This window comes from Dendrobates tinctorius, unplaced genomic scaffold (assembly GCF_039654945.1).
Source record: "Dendrobates tinctorius isolate UK_male_01 unplaced genomic scaffold, ASM3965494v1 ptg000157l, whole genome shotgun sequence".
Classification (NCBI taxonomy): Eukaryota; Metazoa; Chordata; class Amphibia; order Anura; family Dendrobatidae; genus Dendrobates; species Dendrobates tinctorius.
In genome coordinates this window covers 7730899-7751851 of record NW_027361824.1, presented here as the reverse complement: position 1 = coordinate 7751851, position 20953 = coordinate 7730899, and positions in this window count along the sequence as shown.

Below are 20953 nucleotides of genomic sequence, written 5' to 3'. Positions count from 1 at the left end.
AACTTGACCTATTTCGCCTTTTGCAGCAGCTGAATGACCCACATCTACATATGCCACTTTGCAAACCTCCCTAAGTGGGCGGCCCCCACCCATGGCCGGGGTCACCACCTAGCACACAAAACCGTGCGTGTGCCGTTGCCCTGGACAGGTGGGTAGGCCGACTCTTGGGCGCGGGCACTGGCATAGGGTCCCTCATAGTGCAATCAAGTGTCTCTGACAGTGGTGGTGCACACCCGCCATCAGACACACCGCTGTACTATGAGGGGCCCAGTGCCAGTACCGACGCCCACGAGTGTGCCCCCCTTGCTTGGGCAGGGCCCCAGCATTTGCAATGTTTACCTCTCCCTGCTCCTCCGCTGTGTAGTCTGGGCTGTCAAATCCTTCACTGGGACTGCCACTACAAATTGATTGAACTGAAAGATGATGGTTAAGATGTAGCTATGCCCTGTCCTGCTGGCCGGGCTCTAGCTCCAGATGATCAGTGGCTTCCATTTCTTATGGACGTCGACTCACAATTACATGCAGTGGTGGTTTATCATCAGCTTTCACAGTTTTCCTACTCACAAACGTGTGACATTCCGGCGCACATTTCAAAATGTGCCCTCTCATGCCAATCAAATAGAATCGCCTACGGCCTGTGGCTTCTGTCTTTTGCACTCCAAAGTTACGTGACAGATCATGATAGCCAGTGAGCACCATGTTTACATCGCTCCCTGTGATAAAAATTGGATTGAGATGAGTAACAGTGATGGAATCAACGGAAGTGCGATTCAGCAAGACTTTATTCACAAAAAAATGTTTTCACTGTCTCAACACACAAATTAATTGAGGGTCAGCATCGCCTATGAGAATTGTGACGGAAGTTTTTCCCGTGAATAATAATTCCTAGATTTCTGCAATCAATAGCCTTTATGTCACTAATTGTATGCATCTCATTTCCTATTGCGGAGAGGCTGGACTGTATTACTGAGACAGAAATATATATGAAGATTTAAAAATAACACCAAAAGTATATAGTTGTGTACGCCTCAAATGCATTTCCTTTTTTCCACTTTTTAGATTGCTGCGTAATCCATACTGAGAACACGGAGATTTTACATGTTTAAACTACGCTATATATACCTGCTATCCAGTGATAAAGTACCCTTTCTCAACTTTGTACAATCTGGTCAAATCCATACTGGGCCTGAGAACATCTGAGTCTGCCTCCTGATCTATAGACATATATTTTTAATGTGTAAATTAGGCTACATTTATATGTGTTATCCGGTGAAACTGTACCCTTTATCAACTTTCTACAATGTTATGAATCCATACTGGGCCTGAGAACGGCTGCCGAGCTGTTAAGCAAGCTACAGCACCTGTGGTTTGGACACGTAATTTTTTTCAGGAATGACGGTTAGGCCTAACTTCGGAATTGCGGTTGACCTGAACTTACTGGGAAATCATCGTTCGCGTGGAATAATTTGAATCCCAGATCCCCATCAGTAACGGAGATCAGCAGGTTATCTGCACCTGTAAGAGACAAAAGCTGGTCCTTTCAGTGTAGCGTGCATGCAGCCCCGGACATGTACGGGAATGCTACACCTGTTATTTCTCGATCTCACGTGCCAGAGCCTCGCTTATCCTTCTAGTAAGCTTGACGCGTACTGCGGGGGCATGCCGGAGTCTCGGTCGTTAACGGAATAAAGCTGAGAAATCGCTAGCACAACTACAAACGGACATACCACACCACTCACAGAATCGACAGCTTGCAATCTGTCCATCTTTTCTGTAGCTTGTATGGTAGTGGTTTCCCGGGTGCAGTCCAATTAAGCCACAGGCTCCACTCCCGGTGGTGCCCTTTTGGACATTCCTTTAAGGTTCAGCTGCCCCCGGAAACCAAAAACTTTGCCTTCAAGGACGCTGTTTGGAGGTTCGTGGGAATAACGCCGCCCGATCAGCAGTCGGCATATTGGTCGCCCTCCCAGGTCTGTGGGGTACTCGGTACCGGGCCGGTGTCAGTGGGATGTGTCACAGCAGCAGTGACCCGGACGGTGGCCTTTTCCTTCTGCCTCGCACACGTCGATGCTGGGGCCTCCGAGCCTTAGTTGGGTACAGAGCATTTATAGCTGCTACTTCCCCCGGTTTCTGCTGCAGGAACGTCAGTGTCCCTACAAACTCGGAGACCGGAATCCGGACCATGCGCTCCAGCTAGGAGTGAGCCTTAACTCTGCTCATCCTCCAGCTCCTCTTCTCATGTCCACACACTTCCCCTTCCCTGCACAGAGTGCCCTAACTTACCTCCTCCCGACCACAGAGAGCAGCTCCTCAGCAGTAAGGTTCAGAGGCCTCCCTGCTGGCCTGGAGTGGGAAATGTGTTGTGTGTTGGTTTCACTGCTAGAGAGATCCTTCGTTGCTCTCAAGCTTGACAACACACTCCCTAGGAGGAAGGCAATGCCACAGTGGCGACCGTACTCTTGGGGACGCCACAAGTGCACTGAGGCCTAGCCACTGCTGGATGATGCTGCTGGTACATTGACCCAGACCACTACATTCCCCTCGCACTCTACACAGCCAGAATCTGACCCAGAGGAAACTCAGGTTCCCCTTCCCGCATACTATACCACCTTACACGGTGACAAAGAGTAAGGTGCAGATGAAAGTGCAGGTTCCTTGAGCAGGTGGGGGGTCATACTCATGGGCGATGGCACTGGCACAGGGCACCGCATAGTACGCAAAAGTGTCTCTGCCGGTGGGAGGGCCTAAACAGCCAAGTGCAGTGAGAAGGAAGATGGGGATGACAAGGAGTTCAGAGTAGTGCAGGGATTCCCTAGCAAGGAGACTTATGTAATTGTTTTCAATGTTGGGACAGCAATTTTTGGGGAGCACTATACTCTGGTGAATGATATATGGGGCCCACCATACACTGGAGCATTCCAAAGGTGGACATCAGACACTGGAGCAGCATTTACAGGGCCCATTATACAATAGAGCAGTAGAAATGGGGCCCATTATATATGGAGCATTATTTGGGCCCATAAGACAGTGGAGCTTCATCCATTGGGACCAACATATACTGTAGCATTATGTGGAGCTCATCATATACGGTTTGAAACATTATATAGGAATAATGACTCCGTATGGAGAAATACATGGGCCTCATTACTCTGTATAGCGCACTAAGCGCTGGCCATAATACTGTATGGAGTTATATACTGTCCGTTTTTGGAGGTATTGGAGAATTTAAAATGGATATCAGTCATGAGATGTAGGAAGTGAAGTATTTTTCATTGTACTATACCGCTATTTCTCTGCCGTATCGGAGCATCATGAGTTGTGGTATGTGTTAAAGGGGCTCTCTTTGGCCCTGGGCCCACGAAAACGTGGAGCCAGCCCTACCCCCCCACAACTGTAGCCAAATAACCCCCATTTTTCAGTGCGTAACTAGTATTATGAAGTTAATTAAGGTTGACAAGCTTCAGGAACAAGAATTTATGCTTTTGGCATTCAAATGGGCACTGTTGGTGTGTTTCCTGTCCTCCTCTCACTGCCGACTTTAATTCTCCATTGACTTGCATTGGGTTTCGTGTTTCGGGACGACCCCGACTTTTCCCTATAGTCGGCCGATTTTGCTCGACCCGACTTTTGGAAAAGTCGGGTTTCATGAAACGAAACTCGACCCTAAAAAAACCAAAAGTCGCTCAACACTAATCATCACACTCCCAGGGCACTCATCAGCAATCGGTAGCACAGGCAAGGGAGAAAAAGCGGCCATACTCGACAAACCATCCCCGAGCACTGGCTCTGAATGCCAGCATTGCCAAACTACTGGCCCTTGAGATGCTGTCATTCAGGCTGGTGGAGACTGACACCTTCCGGAACTTGATGTCATTGGCAGTTCCACAATACAATGTGCACAGCCGCTTTTATTTCAGCAGGCAAGCCGTCCCTGCCCTGCAAAAGCATGTGGAGGGAAAAATTAAAAATGTGCTACTAAACGCCGTCAGTAGCAAGGTCCACCTGACCACCGATGCGTGGACCAGTAGCCATGGACAGGGACGATACCTTTCCCTCACTGCCCATTGGGTCAATGTTGTGGAGCCGGGTACAGATCTGGAGAGTGGCTCTGTACGTATTCTGCCAACTCCAACGATTGCGGGAATGCAGTCTGTACATATTGAGTCCTCCTCCTACTCTAGTTCCTCGGAATCAGCACTGCACTGAATGAGCCTGTTAAGACAGATATGAGCACAGGTGTGGCCAAACGTCAACAGGCCGTACTTAAATTAATTTCTTTGGGGAATCGGAGCCACACAGCACAGGAGCTCTGGAATGCCATCAAGCAGGAGAGCGATGTGTGGTTTGTGCCTGCGAATCTCCAGCCAGGTTTGGTAGTGAGTGACAATGGCCGAAATCTAGTGGCAGCTCTGGGCCTAGGCAACCTCACTCACATACCATGTCTGGCACACGTGCTCAATTTGGTCGTGCAGAGCTTTCTGAGGGACTATCTGGATCTTGATGCACTGCTGCACATGGTTCGCCTAGAGTGTGCTCACTTGCGGCGTTCCAGCATGGCAAGATCGCGCATTGCATCTCTGCAACGCCGATTCCGCCTGCCAGAACATCGCATCATATGTGACCTCCCCACCAGGTGGAATTCAACGTTACATATGTTGGAGCGTTTGTGTGACCAGCAGGCAGCAGTAATGGAGTACCAGCTGCATCAGGTGCAAACAAGTCGCACTGTGCGCCGGTCACACTTCACCACCTCTGAGTGGGCCACTATGAGGGACATCTGCCAAGTTTTGCGTGCCTTCGATGACTCCACGTGGATGGCCAGTGCAGATGATGCACTAGTCAGCATGACTGTCCCCCTTATCTATCTGCTTCAAAAAACCTTACAAGCACTAAGTGAGGAGTCAGAAATGCCATCTGCTTCTGGCAAGTCTGCGCAACTTGGTTCCACACAAAGGCCTAGGCAGGGGACACTTAGTGAGGAGGATGACGAGGAGTCAATGGAGGAGGGAGGTACACAAGGCTCTAGTAGTCAGTGTGTACAGCGAGGGTGGGGTGATGCTGAGCAGGCTGAGATGCTGCCTCAAGCTGGGGACAGCGTTTCCGGTCCAGTTGGCAGTCTGCAGCACATGGTTGATTTCATGCTGCAGTGCTTGCTAAATGACCGCTGCATCGCCAACATTCTCCACACGGCTGATTATTGGGTGTACACCCTCCTAGATCCTCGCTACCGGGACAACTTACAAAGCCTCATACCACAGTTGAACCGGGAGCGTAAAATGCGGGAGTACCAAGAAACACTTGTGCAGGCCATCATGTTCTCCATTCCCCCCCGCGAGTGTTGCTGGTAGTGCTTTTCAAAGCAACCATGTGGGTAGAGGCAGTGGAGGAAGCTCTGCACAAAGAGGTAGCAGAGGCAGTGCCACAGGACAAGGCAAGGCCAGTATGGCCAAAATATGGAAAAGTTTTTTGGGACCGCCACAAACGGCTACACCATCACAGACGGCTCCAGTCAGCAGGAGGCAACGTTTCCGTCAGATGGTGACAGACTACTTGTCTTGCCCTGTTAGTGTACTCCCAGACGGCTCTTCCCCATTCAAGTTTTGGGTCTCTAAGCTGGATACATGACCAGAGCTTAACCAGTATGCATTGGAGGTGCTGGCTTGCCCTGCTGCCAGTGTATTATCGGAACGTGTCTTTAGTGCTGCAGGTGGTGTGGTAACAGACCGTCGCACGCGACTATCCGCCGATAATGTTGACCGGCTTACTTTTGTGAAAATGAACAAGGCCTGGATCTCACCTGAATTTGCCAGTCCTCTTCCAGAATAAATAATTGGCTGGCAACAGGATTCAGGTCTCCTGTTGTGTTCATGTTTTTATGACCTGCACTGTAATTCCTGGGCTACAAGAATGCCCGTTGTTGCTCAGAAGTGCTGTCCACACAGACAAAACACTCGCTCGTTTGTAAGTGGGGTTTGGTAACGTCAGCTGATCCCCTGCTGTGTGTATGGCAAAGTGTCCTGCTCCCTCCAAACTCTAAGCACCTCAGATTTACACCTGGCTCCAAGTAGGCCTCAACCTACTACCTGATTTTTCCTGGGCTCCGACAACGCCAGTTGGTGCTCAGAAGTGCTGTACGCACAGAAAAAACACTTGCTCATGTGTAAGTGGGGTTCGGTAACGTCAGCTGATCCCCTGCTGTGTGTACGTCAAACTCTCCTGCTGCCTACAACTTCTTACTACCTCTGATTTAATATGTTTTCTGATTTGCCCTCTGTCTCCACTCTGTTTTGAGTATTTTCTCAGGCCTCCAACACCGCCTGTTTCTGCTCTCAAGTGCCGTCTGCACAATCAACACTTGATCCTGTGTTACCATGGTCCTGTAACATCAGCTGATCTCCAGAGGTGAGTCCGGCAATGTCTCCCGCTTTGTCTACATTCCCACTACTTGTAGTGGAAAAGTGGACAGAGCAGGAGACATTGCCTGACTCACCTCTAGGGATAAGCTGCTGTTACAGAACCCCAGTAACACAGGAACAAGTGTTGGTTGTGCAGACTGCATTTCAGAGCAGCAACTGTCGTGTTTGGAAGCGAGAGGAAATACTCGAAGCAGAGTGAAGACAGAGGCCTAATTGGAATACATTGACAGTTAGTAGTAGTCTAGAAACAATCTAAAACTGCCACCAAGTAGGTCTCAGCCTACTACCTGATTTTTCCTGGGCTCCGACAACGCTAGTTGGTGCTCAGAAGTGCTGTACGCACAGAAAAAACACTTGCTCATGTATTAGTGGGGTTCGGTAACGTCAGCTGATCCCCTGCTGTGTGTATGGCAAAGTGTACTGCTCCCTCCAAACTCTATGTACCTCAGATTTACACCTGGCTCCAAGTAGGCCTCGGCCTACTACCTGATTTTCCCTGGGCTCCAACAACGCCAGTTTGTGTTCAGAAGTGCTGTACGCACAGAAAAAACACTCGCTCATGTGTAATGGGGTTCGGTAACGTCAGCTGATCCCCTGCTGTGTGTATGGCAAAGTGACCTGCTCCCTCCAAACTCTATGTACCTCAGATTTACACCTGGCTCCAAGTAGGCCTCAACCTACTACCTGATTTTTCCTGGGCTCCGACAATGCCAGTTGGTGCTCAGAAGTGCTGTACGCACAGAAAAAACACTCGCTCATGTGTAAGTGGGGTTCGGTAACGTCAGCTGATCCCCTGCTGTGTGTACGTCAAACTCTCCTGCTGTCTACAACTTCTTACTACCTCTGATTTAATATGTTCTCTGATTTGCCCTCTGTCTCCACTCTGTTTTGAGTATTTCCTCAGGCCTCCAACACCGCCTGTTTCTGCTCTCAAGTGCCGTCTGCACAATCAACACTTGTTCCTGTGTTACCATGGTCCTGTAACATCAGCTGATCTCCAGAGGTGAGTCCTGCAATGTCTCCCGCTTTGTCTACATTCCCACTACTTGTAGTGGAAAAGTGGACAGAGCAGGAGACATTGCCTGACTCACCTCTAGGGATAAGCTGCTGTTACAGAACCCCAGTAACACAGGAACAAGTGTTGGTTGTGCAGACGGCATTTCAGAGCAGCAACTGACGTGTTTGGAAGCGAGAGGAAATACTCGAAGCAGAGTGAAGACAGAGGCCTAATTGGAGTACGTTGACAGTTAGTAGTAGTCTAGAAACAATCTAAAACTGCCACCTAGTAGGCCTTAGCCTACTACCTGATTTTTCCTGGGCTCCGACAACGCTAGTTGGTGCTCAGAAGTGCTGTACGCACAGAAAAAACACTCGCTCATGTGTTAGTGGGGTTCGGTAACGTCAGCTGATCCCCTGCTGTGTGTTTGGCAAAGTGTCCTGCTCCCTCCAAACTCTATGTACCTCAGATTTACACCTGGCTCCAAGTAGGCCTCAGCCTACTACCTGATTTTTCCTGGGCTCCGACAATGCTAGTTCGTGCTCAGAAGTGCTGTACGCACAGAAAAAACACTCGCTCATGTGTAAGTGGGGCTTGGTAACGTCAGCTGATCCCCTGCTGTGTGTATGGCTGTGACGAACAGCCCACTGCTGTTCGCCCAATACGGAGACTAACGGGGGTCCCGCTGCCACCAAAACGCGACGGACAGCGGACCCTGTGTCAGCACTATGTCACAATCCCACCACTGACACGGGTGTATCAGCGGATGGAGGGACGTGACACACTGCCGGCACACGGCTATCACAGGTGCAGTGGGGGCTTATCTTAGTTATCCCACCACTGGCACCATGTGACAAAAATATCCAGCAAGCTAATCTCGCCCTACAATTTGCTGCAGGGGGGTGTTTTGGATGCCTACCACTGCTATCAATCTTCTAAGTACTCCGGGGAGTTATGTACATCCCACTTTCTCAGTTCCACTTTGGAACTCGCAGCTCTCCGGCGCCCCCTTACCCTCAGGTCAGTCAGGGAACTGCACCTAGGATAATTAGTCGCCGGACGGGCTGCTTCTTGTGAACCAGCAATTAGGCTTCTGCAGTCAGGGAATTATCAATGCTGTGGCCGCAGCCCCTCACTCAGCAATATAAGACCCTTCTGGACTGCCAGCCAGCCGCAATAACCGTACACAACGCGCTGCGCTGCCACCAGCTCCTGGTTTCTTCGCTTAAGTTATAGACTCAAGGGAGGGGTTCGAAGCCAACCCGACAATTTAGTAGCGATTATCTAACAAAGGCGTATAGTTCGATTCTTAGAGCATGTAGACAGAACTAAATATTAAATAATTTATTCCCCGAAAGAGGGCAGTGATTATACAGTCATGGCCAAAAGTTTTGAGAATGACACAAATATTAATTTTTACAAAGTCTACTGCTTCATTTTTTCTAATGGCAATTTGCATATACTCCAGAATGTTATAAAGAGTGATCAGCTTAACAGCAATTACTTGCAAATTCAATATTTGCCTAGAAAATGAACTTTATCCCCCAAAACACATTTCAACATCATTGCAGCCCTGCCTTAAAAGGACCAGCTAACATCGTTTCAGTGATTGCTCCATTAACACAGGTGTGGGTGTTGATGAGGACAGGGCTGGAGATCAATCTGTCATGATTAAGTAAGAATGACACCACTGGACACTTTAAAAGGAGGCTGGTGCTTGGCATCATTGTTTCTCTTCTGTTAACCATGGTTATCTCTAAAGAAACACGTGCAGTCATCATTGCACTGCACAAAAATGGCCTAACAGGGAAGAGTATCGCAGCTAGAAAGATTGCACCTCAGTCAACAATCTATCGCATCATCAAGAACTTCAAGGAGAGAGGTTCCCTTATTGCCAAAAAGGCTCCAGGGTGCCCAAGAAAGACCAGCAAGCACCAGGACCATCTCTTAAAAGTGTTTCAGCTACGGGATCGGGCTGCCAGCAGTGCAGAGCTTGCTCAGGAATGGCAGCAGGCAGGTGTGAGTGCATCTGCACGCACTGTGAGGCGGAGACTCTTGGAGTAAGGCCTGGTCTCAAGGAGGGCAGCAAAGAAGCCACTTCTCTCCAGAAAAAACATCATGGACAGACTGATATTGTGCAAGAGGTACAGGGAGTGGACTGCTGAGGACTGGGGTAAAGTCATTTTCTCTGATGAATCCCCTTTTCGATTGTTTGGGACATCTGGAAAACGGCTTATTCGGAGAAGACGATGTGAGCGCTACCACCAGTCTTGTCTCATGCCAACTGTCAAGCATCCTGAAACCATTCATGTGTGGGGTTGCTTCTCAGCCAAGGGAATGGGCTCTCTCTCAGTCTTGCCTAAAAACACAGCTATGAAAAAAGAATGGTACCAGAATGTCCTCCGAGAGCAACTTCTCCCAACCATCCAAGAGCAGTTTGGCGATCAACAATGCCTTTTTCAACACGATGGAGCACCTTGCCATAAAGCAAAGGTGATAACTAAATGGCTCAGGGAACAAAACAGAGATTTTGGGACCATGGCCTGGAAACTCCCCAGATCTTAATCCCATTGAGAACTTGTGGTCAATCATCAAGAGACGGGTGGACAAACAAAAACCTTCAGATTGAGACAAAATAAAAGCATTGATTTTGCAAGAATGGACTGCTATCAGTCAGGATTTGATCCAGAAGTTGATTGAGAGCATGCCAGGGAGAATTGCAGAGGTCCTGAAGAAGAAGGGTCAACACTGCAAATATTGACTTGCTGCATTAACTCATTTTAACTGTCAATATAACCTTTTGTTACTCATAATATGATTGCAATTATATTTCTGTATGTGATAAAAACATCTGACATACACACATAAAAACCAGATTGCAGCAGATCATGTGAAAATATAATATTTGTGTCATTCTCAAAACTTTTGGCCATGACTGTACAGATAAAAGTTGCTATAAAATTGAGACATTACATATGTACAGTTACAAATATAAAATAAAAGATGGATGAACATAGAAAGTAACACTCACGGTTGTTCATGACTCTTTAGGCAAAAGAAAGTGGCTGAGTGGGAGAAGGAGAAGGCGGAGCCACACGTCTCCACTCATCTGGGTTCTGCTCAGCACGGACTCTGCAGCTGTTCTCCGCTGGTTTTGCCAAGGGAATGCCTTATAGACTCTGCTATGTGACATCACGGTGAGATGCATTCTGGGGTAGTCCCACCTCTCTCTTTCCAAGGTAGAAATCTTACCAAACTTTATAATCGTCATAACTTAGCGAGGGAAGCCTGCACAGACACATATATGGCATCATTGGTTGTAATTTGTCGAGTACAATCATTCAATCCCAAATATGCAGTATTTCTGATACACCGTTTAGCAGGAACCCATATCTCAGGTTCTGATGATCCGAGAGTTTTGCAACAGGCACCACAGCGAAGCTGGGTCCACTCGGATCAAAGAAATATGATCGTTGTTTCTCTGTCATGTATGGTTTGCAAGCCAGGCTTCTTTTTAATATCTCCTATATTGTTCCCAGCACACTTTCAGAGAACAAAGGGATCTTTCCCCCCTAGCTAATTAACATTCCTGCTCTTCCAGAGGGAGTGGCAGGGTTGATAACACTTGGGGGGAAGGGATTCCTACTACCTACAGTTTACAGTGTCATAGAATGGAGGATCTCTAGCACATTCCAACAGAAAACATATTTTGCAGACATTGTATATGACAATGGCAAAGTGTCCTGTTCCCTCCAAAGTCAAACTACCTCCGATTTACACCTGGCTCCTAGTAGGCCTCAGCCTACTCCATGATTGTCCCTGGGCTCCAACAACGCCAGTTGGTGCTCGGAAGTGCTGTCCGCACAGAAAAAACACTTGTTCATGTGTAAGTGGGGTTCGGTAACGTCAGCTGATCCCCTGCTGTGTGGACGGCAAACTGCTGCTGCCTCCAAATTCTAACTACTTCTGATTTAAACATTCTCTGATCTGGCCTCTGTCTCCACTCTGTCTCGAGTATTTCCCCTGACCTCCTACACCGCCAGTTCTTGCTCACAGTTGCCGTCCACACATTCCACACTTGTTCCTGTGTTCCTGGTGTTCTGTTACATGAGCTGATCCCCCACTGTGTGTCCGGCACTTGTCCTGCGCTGTCCACCTTCCCACTACAAGTGGTGGGAATGTGGACAGAGCAGGAGACATTGCCAGACACACATCAGGGGATCTGCTGACATTACAGAACCCCAGTAACACAGGAACACGTGTGGATTGGGCTGACGGCTACTGTGCGCATAAACTAGCGGTGTTGGTGGTCAGGTTAAATCCTGGAAACAGAGTGGAGACAGATGCCTAATTGGTACACGTTGACAGTCAGTTGTAGTCCAGAACCGATATAAAACTGCCACAAAGTAGGCCTCGGCCTACACCATGATGGTCCCTGGGCTCCAACAATGTCAGTTGGTGCTTGGAAGTGCTGTCAGCACAGAAAAAACACTTGTTCATGTGTAAGTGGGGTTCGGTAACGTCATCTGATCCCCTGCTGTGTGGACGGCAAAGTGTCCTGCTCCCTCCAAAGTCAAACTACCTCCGATTTACACCTGGCTTCAAGTAGGCCTCAGCCTACTCCATGATAGCCCCTGGGCTCCAACAACGCCAGTTGATGCATGGAAGTGCTGTCCGCACAGAAAAAACACTTGTTCATGTGTAAGTGGGGTTCGGTAACGTCAGCTGATCCCCTGCTGTGTGGACGGCAAACTGCTGCTGCCTCCAAATTCTAACTACTTCTGATTTAAACATTCTCTGATTTGGCCTCTGTCTCCACTCTGTCTTGAGTATTTCCCCTGACCTCCTACACCACCAGTTCCTGCTCACAGTTGCCGTCCACACATTCCACACTTGTTCCTCTGTTCCTGGTGTTCTGTTACGTGAGCTGATCCCCCAATGTGTGTCCGGCACTGTCTCCTGCGCTGTCCACCTTCCCACTACAAGTGGTGGGAATGTGGACAGAGCAGGAGACATTGCCAGACACACATCAGGGGATCTGCTGACATTACAGAACCCCAGTAACACAGGAACACGTGTGGATTGGGCTGACGGCTACTGTGCGCATAAACTAGAGGTGTTGGTGGTCAGGTTAAATACTGGAAACAGAGTGGAGACAGATGCCTAATTGGAGCATGTTGACAGTCAGCTGTAGTCCAGAACCGATATAAAACTACCACCAAGTAGGCCTCGGCCTGCACCATGATTGTCCCTGGGCTCCAACAATGCCAGCTGGTCCTTGGTAGTGCTTTCTAGCACAGGTACCTCCTGCCTAGTAACCATGGTCCAGCACCGTCAGCAGTTCCTCGGTAGTGCCATTGGCTCTTGTAGCTTTTGCTACCCATCTGGGTTCCAGCACCGTCAGCTGGTTCTCGGCAGTGTCTTTGCCACGGGTACTCCCTGTTGCCCAGCCTGTTTTCAGCACGCCTGCTGAGTCTGGGTAGTGTCAAGGTCACTATGCAACCAATCCGTTGTCCTGTCGTCTTGCGGCCGGGTTAGCCGACTCTACGGTGCCTGCAGTTTAGGTGACTCCTTTGTGGGCTGCGGGAACTGGCACTGAAGGCTGGATCCGTATTGCCAATCGGACATGGACCCCCTGTAGGACTGTGGGTTTTGGTAACTGCGGCCGGCTTGTGGCCTGGCTACTTTGCTTTGGATGAGTATCTTCTGCTACCCACCCGGGTTCCAGCACTGTCAGCTGGTTCTCGCCAGAGCCTTTGGCCTAGGTGCCTCCATCTCGGTATCCGAAGGTCCAGCACTGTCAGCTGGTTCTTGGCAATGCTTTCTAGCACAGGTACCTACTGCCTAGTAACCGTGGTCCAGCACCGTCAGCTGTTCCTCGGTAGTGCCATTGGCTCTTGTAGCTTTTGCTACCCATCTGGGATCCAGCACCGTCAGCTGGTTCTCGGCAGTGTCTTTGGCATGGGTACTCCCTGTTGCCCAGCCTGTTTTCAGCACGCCTGCTATTTCCGGGTAGTGTCAAGGTCACTATGCCACCAATCCGTTGTCCTGTCGTCTTGCGGCCGGGTTAGCCGACTCTACGGTGCCTGCAGTTTAGGTGACTCCTATGTGGGCTGCGGGAACTGTCACTGAAGGCTGGATCCGTAGTGCCAATCGGACATGGACCCCCTGTAGAACTTTGGGTCTCAGTAACTGCGGCCGGCTTGCGGCCTGGCTACTTTGCTTTGGATGGGTACCTTCTGCTACCCACCCAGGATCCAGCACTGTCAGCTGGTTCTCGCCTGAGCCTTTGGCCTAGGTGCCTCCATCTCGGTATCCGAAGGTCCAGCACCGTCAGCTGGTCCTTGGAAGTGCTTTCTAGCACAGGTACCTCCTGCCTAGTAACCATGGTCCAGCACCGTCAGCTGTTCCTCTGTAGTGCCATTGGCTCTTGTAGCTTTTGCTACCCATCTGGGTTCCAGCACTGTCAGCTGGTTCTCGGCAGTGTCTTTGGCATGGGTACTCCCTGTTTCCCAGCCTGTTTTCAGCACGCCTGCTGTTTCCGGGTAGTGTCAAGGTCACTATGCCACCAATCCGTTGTCCTGTCGTCTTGCGGCCGGGTTAGCCGACTCTACGGTGCCTGCAGTTTAGGTGACTCCTATGTGGGCTGCGGGAACTGGCACTGAAGGCTGGATCCGTAGTGCCAATCGGACATGGACCCCTGTAGGACTGTGGGTTTCGGTAACTGCGGCCGGCTTGCGGCCTGGCTACTTTGCTTTGGATGGGTACCTTCTGCTACCCACCCGGGTTCCAGCACTGTCAGCTGGTTCTCGACAGAGCCTTTGGCCTAGGTGCCTCCATCTCGGTATCCGAGGTCCAGCAACGTCAGCTGGTCCTTGGTAGTGCTTTTTAGCACAGGTACCTTCTGCTTAGTAACCGTGGTCCAGCACCGTCAGTTGGTCCTCGGTAGTGCCATTGGCTCTTGTTCCTTCTGCTACCCATCCGGGTTCCAATACTGTCAGCTGGTTCTCGCCAGTTTCTCAGCCTTCTTGTACCTTCTGCTACATTTCCAAGATCAAGCTTTTTAAAATTGTCTTTGGTAATCCTTATTGATCTCCATGACGACGACCCTGATGACGACGACCCTGAAGACCACACCAATGAAGACCAGAAATATGACCCAAAATAATATGACGAACAGGACAAAAAACATGAAGACAACCACCAAGATACAGAACAAAAGACAGAATAACAAGAAGAAGAAGAAGCAAAAGCAGAAGAACATTACGCATAAGACTAAAATCAGCATAAAAGATATCAAGAATTATAAGCAGAAGAAGACTAAGCAGTAAATGGGGGTGAGTCCGTTCCTCCTCGTGGTGCCCCTGGAAAATGCCTGCTGCTGCAGGCCAAACTGAACGCGGACAAATCCTGTTGTAAATCTTTAGTGACAGGCAGAACGTAAGGTGTAATCTTATAACTTTTATAGATAAGTATTACAGGAATGCCTGTCACCATAAGAAAATGAAGAAGAAGAATAGAAAGAAGATGAAGAAACAGCATATAAAAATTAATAATAGCTGAATAAGAAGAATATGAAGAATGGAAAAAAAAAATTATGGGAAGAAGGTGAAGAAGAAGAAGATGAATAAGGTGAAGAAAAAGTTGATGAAAAAAATGCTACTGCTGCAGATCATGAAGGAGAAAGTGTGGGAGAAGTACAAAAGAAGGTGAAGAGCATGGAAGTTGTGAAACACACATATCTGACAAAATATAAAAAAGGTTAACATAGTCAATATCTTTTTAACTCTGAACGTCTTGAAAAAAAAATTGGAATTAATGCTATGCCATGTGATTTGAATGAACCTCTATGCCTTTAATTAATGTCTCCTCCACCTCCCACAATACATTCTACATGATTCTTATTTGTTTTCAATTATTATAGAATTAGCCAACAAGGAAATAAAGGGCTTTTTTTAATTCCGATACCGGAAGTCCCATTGACTTGAATGGGACTTCCGGTATTGGAATCGGCGATACCCGATATTTTTTTCGTATCGGGCGATACCATCCGATACGATATTTTTGGGTATCAAATGGTATCGCTCAACACTAGTCATCAGGGAAAACGTCCCCTTAGTGAGCGCTGCCGCGTGCGCATGGGCATGACATCTGCTGCCGGCCGGCAGCAAGAAGCGCATCAATGAAGTGCAGCAATATCACGGTTCATGATGTGGGACCAGCTAGCCAGTCAGGACAGTGCACAACAATCATGGCCGCCATCTTTATAATTGGAAAAAGAGTTGGTGAAGATATTTTGTGGTAATATGGCTGTTGATGACTATGAACAAAGGGGCATAGTGATATTTAATGGGAAGGGGAATTGGGAGAAAGATATTGTGGAAAAAAAGAAAAATGTGACTGTAAGTGATAATGATAGTGAAAAAACCTATTAAAAAGGTAGAAAGGAGAAAAGTTTCTATGTGAATATGAACCGTATGTGCAAATGAATAAAAATGCAATTAAAGTGGAAAACAAAATAATGAAAAGAAAAAATGTGTAAAGAATGTTGAAAAAAGTCAATGACTGAATGTGAGAATGATTATTCTCCCAAATGGGAACACATTACTGTTGTATAAAAGGACATAAAATATAATAAATGTGAGTATGTGAAAAAAGTGTTCTTTCCTGTTTGAGTTATTTATTTTTCTTCTTTCCTTTGTATATTCTTATTATATACATCGGGAACGTTTAGTGGATGAGCCCCAATTGTGACATCACTCATGTGTAGCCCCACCCCATGATGTCACTCATGTGTAGCCCCGCCCACCATGATGTCACTATTGGGTTCCAGCTGTGATGTCACGGAATGCTTGGTTCTAACCAGCGATGTTGCAGTGAGACGCTTTGTCTGGAGAAGCTGATTGTGCCGCACACAGTAAGCGATATTCCTCCAGGCTCCAATGCTGTTTAGACTACTTCTAGTTCTCAGCGTGCTATTAGCACCCGCGGAAGGTGCTCCCATCTTTATCCGCAACCCTCGATCACTAGAGCAGATCAGGATTAACGAAGGTAAGTGCATTACCAGATATACTCTGACTATGGGGTTAACCCCTTCCCTTCTGCAGCCAATTTTCGTTTTTGGCTTTTTTTTCTCCTCTCCTTCTTCCAAGAGCCATAACTTTCTTCCCTTCATATGGCCGTATGAGGACTTGTTCATCTTTTTGCTGAACGAGTTGTAGTTGTGAATTACATTCTTCATTTTACCATGTAATGTGGAATTGGGGAAAGATGCCGTTTGGCTTCCAGGGTCCAGTCTAATAACACATAGAGAGACGCCGAGCATTAATACTGTTCTCTCCGGGCTGGAGGCTCCGACTACTACATGTAGCAGAAGGCGCCCACAAGAGACCGGCGATCAGCAGCTCAGAACTCAGATCTGTCCCTCACATGGAACATTTCACCTCCGGCCCCAGACACTATTAGGATCCATGATTAGGGCCCGGTGTATGAGCGTCAGGCTCCGGGTCATTAGGGGTTCTGTCACTTCTCTTCTGTGACTGGAGAGTTAGATGACGTCACATCATACATGGAATGGAGGATTCTCCATGTGTTACTTGTAATTACAGGTGTCGTCTCCCATCATGTGTTTGTTCCCTATTCCAGAAATATAAAGGAGCAGATCTCTGTATTGTCCATTATATATTGATATGACATAAAAATAATCCATCATTTTCCACACTAAATTCCCCTCTGTTAATAGTCATACTTGGCTCCTCAGGCCGCCCGGTCCAGGGATTTGGTTTCCACTTCTGAACACATTCCAGCTCTGGTTACCTGATCACTTATGTTCTTTCTCTTTTTAGAGAATGTCACCGTGCCTCCAGAACCATCTGAGGATACAGTCTATAGGATTGTTATACCTGCCGCCATTCTCTTCGCCCTCGCAGTATTCATGCGTCCCATTGCCATCATCTATGGGTAAGTATAGTAAGTCATGATTTATGGGCTACACAGGAGTCTGTAGAGGAAATGTCACATCTTCAGGTTACTCCAGTAATGGGAATACTTTAGTGTAGGCCTCTTGTGGCTCACACACACGTCACCCTGGAGCTGCCCTGCGGGTAACTGATGGGCATATATTAGACTTTGTAGGGATTCACGCTCTCAGAGAGGCATTAGGTGCCATTCACATAGTCAATGCTGTTTGGGTCAAACCGGTGCAGTTTTATTGCTCTCACAAAATTCCAAGGGATTCCAAACCAAAAACATCCTCTTCTAGGCACAAAGGTGTCACAGCAAATAATTCATTTAGCAGGGCCCATATGTCAGTGTGAGCTCACCTGAACAGATTACAGTCCTTTCTCCAAAAGCAAACTTCATACATAGAAGAGGCACGATCCCACCAGTCTTGGTATCCCCTTCAGTACGAGTTCCAGCAGCCTCCAGTGCCAAACAGAAGTGTCCAACTCCTGGGCCCGGTTCATACTATACAGGCTGCAGCTGACGAACGGTTCTCTGCCGCTCCTGCACACAGACTGCTCAGCTTTCCTAGCTGACCCATGCTGTCTCCATTCACAGAGAGATCCCGGCACATCTTCCTCTCAGCTATAGCTCTAATGTTGGCTGAACACTCACTAGGTCCAGTACACTCGACTCTGCTTCATCTAGCAGACACAAAGAGTGAACAGAGGTCCTGGTTGTAGTAAAAAAAAAAAAAAAAAAGCTAAGTGGGTGCATCTAATCAAATCCTGCAAAGCTCGGACTTAACCCTGTCCTACCTGGCTCTGCTACAACTTGTATATACTTTATTAAAATAACTTGGTGATTGTCCTAGACACCAAAATGACTGACTGGTGACCTCTCTACAGATAGGACTAGATAACATGTTTCATTCTTACATTCTGCAGAATACAGACATGTTTTACTTTGTGATTTATAATGTGATTTTTATTTTTTCATTTTTATAGTTGTCTGAAAAAGAAGAAACCAATGAAAGACGTTGAAAGTCAAAATTGTGCCAACGACTTTAGAGAGAACAACACCAATCTAAATGGTAACTACAGCCGGATGAATCTGCAAAACTGAATCAGAGGGAGAGAGGGCCAAAAAAATTACAACAACTTACACTAAAAAAGACCCTCCTACTATATATAACATTTATATTCAAAATTATCATAAAAAGGGGGGACTTATAGATATAATAGAGTCACAGGAGGGAAGTGGGCCTGGCCCTAAAGCAGCCTAAAAAGATGCCCCTACCTTTCTGCGGAGGTTCACACCCTAATATTGCCATATGGCGCCCCCGCTCCTTATCGGCTCTCCCTCCCAGACCCTATTATGCACCAGAAAAGTGTGATGAGGGGACAGTAATAATGAAAACAGTAACAATGTCATTTTCACCTCACAGAAAAAGAGGCCATTAATAAGATGGTTTTTGAGAATCAGCACAAAAAATTTGCATTTGGTCGCGGTTACAAAAGAGGAGCAAGTTATCTCCAATAGATAAAAATACTAAAGGGTCATAATCCCAAAAGATGGTGTTAGAATCCTTCCTGTTATAGCGATATATAGATGAATGCGGCTGATATTACTAGATAGTTTACATTTTCATGTAATACCCTGAGGATTGGGACTATAAAGGGGACAGCGCAATGCAGAATCTAAGCGCAATATTCAAAAGAGCACAAAGAAAAGTGCTTTTTTAGTTTAAGTTGTAACTTAGCAAATCTGACATTCCAGAAGTTCTCCAGCTGCACATGTATTGTCTAATCCCTTCTAGATATATCAGTAGTTTAGTGTACAGGTGATAAAATACTTACTATTTGCAATCTACTCTGTTTTCCAGCGCCATTCTAGTTGTCTTCTGAACCATATGACCGTAATTCAGTTTTGTCGGCTCACAAAATGTCTTATGTGTGGTTGTGGTAGTGGTTTCCTATGAGACTCAGTGTGAGGTTCCATATACTTATAATGAGAAAGCAGCTTCCAGTCCACACATAAGAAAGACATTGTGATAGCCCTAGACATAGAGGAGAAACATGATGAAGCTTTTATTTTAGAAATGTTGATTTCTATGTTCTGTGTTACAGGAAAACGTGACGACTACATCACAATTACCATTAGTGATTCACCTCATGGACCCGGGAATGAACAGAGAGACGTCCTCACAGGCAACAAGATCTCAGTGCCTGGACCCCCTGATGTAATAATCGATATGAGCCCATATGAGGATGAGGTCACCTCCTCTGACAGTAAGTTCTCAGGGCATTCACAAGAAACATGATGGAAGCTTTTATTTTAGAAATGTTGATTTCTATGTTCTGTGTTACAGGAAAACGTGAGGACTACATACCAATTACCATTAGTGATTTGCTTCATGGACCCGGGAATGAACTGAGAGACGTCCTCACAGACCACAAGATCTCAGTGCCTGGACCCCCTGATGTAATAATCGATATGAGCCCATATGAGGATGAGGTCACCTCCTCTGACAGTAAGTTCTCAGGGCATTCACAAGAAACATGATGGAAGCTTTTATTTTAGAAATGTTGATTTCTATGTTCTGTGTTACAGGAAAACATGAGGACTACATACCGATTACCATTAGTGATTTGCTTCATGGACCCGGGAATGAACAGAGAGACGTCCTCACAGACCACAAGATCTCAGTGCCTGGACCCCCTGATGTAATAATCGATAACAGCCCAGATGAGGATGAGGTCACCTCCTCTGACAGTAAGTTCTCCGAGTATTCGTGAAATAGATTTAATAGAAAAACAACCTAATATATAAATTAAAAAATGGTCTTCTATTGGAACTTGTCAGTGAACGAGCCGTTAATACATTGATAGCTATAGAGACTCAGCCCTTCTGTTGTCATAATTCAATGTATCATTCTAGGGGTGATAATATCAGATATCTGTAGAAAACATATTTTGCAGAGCTGACCAGTGACCACATGGAGAGACTTGACAAATCTGGTGCTGTCCCAAGCTGGCATCTCCTTGACTGACAGGTCCCATATCTTTCATTAGAGTAGACCTGTCCAGCAAGTGCAGCAGCGCAGGGGGAAGCCGACTGGGAGCAGCGTTGGGCCAGTCAGGTCTCACTTTAGTCCCGGGTGGCTCTTTAAGCTTTGCTTTCTCTGAATTGCCGGAGCTTTTCTCTGGGGATTGGGTCCCTCTTTTCTCAGTCTAATATACTATTTAGAAGTTATAATAACCTGTAAGTGTCAATAATCTTAATCACATAGAATTTTGTATTTTATTAAATCTAATTTCAATATTTTGTGTTACAGGAGAATCTGACATTTTCTGTACATCTGGAGACATTACAATGCTGCACAAGGCCAGAATAGTGGAGGTGAAAGAGTCCAAGATTAATCCGGACTTAGATGGCTACAGACAGACACCTCCGTCTATTCTAAAAGGAAGAAATCCCATGAAAAATAAAAGCAAAGGGAGAAATGTTTCCTTTCAAGAATCGGATGATCGATATGTTTATATTTATGATTCTGAGTCCTCACAACCTGGACGTCAAATGAGATATTTCCGAAACA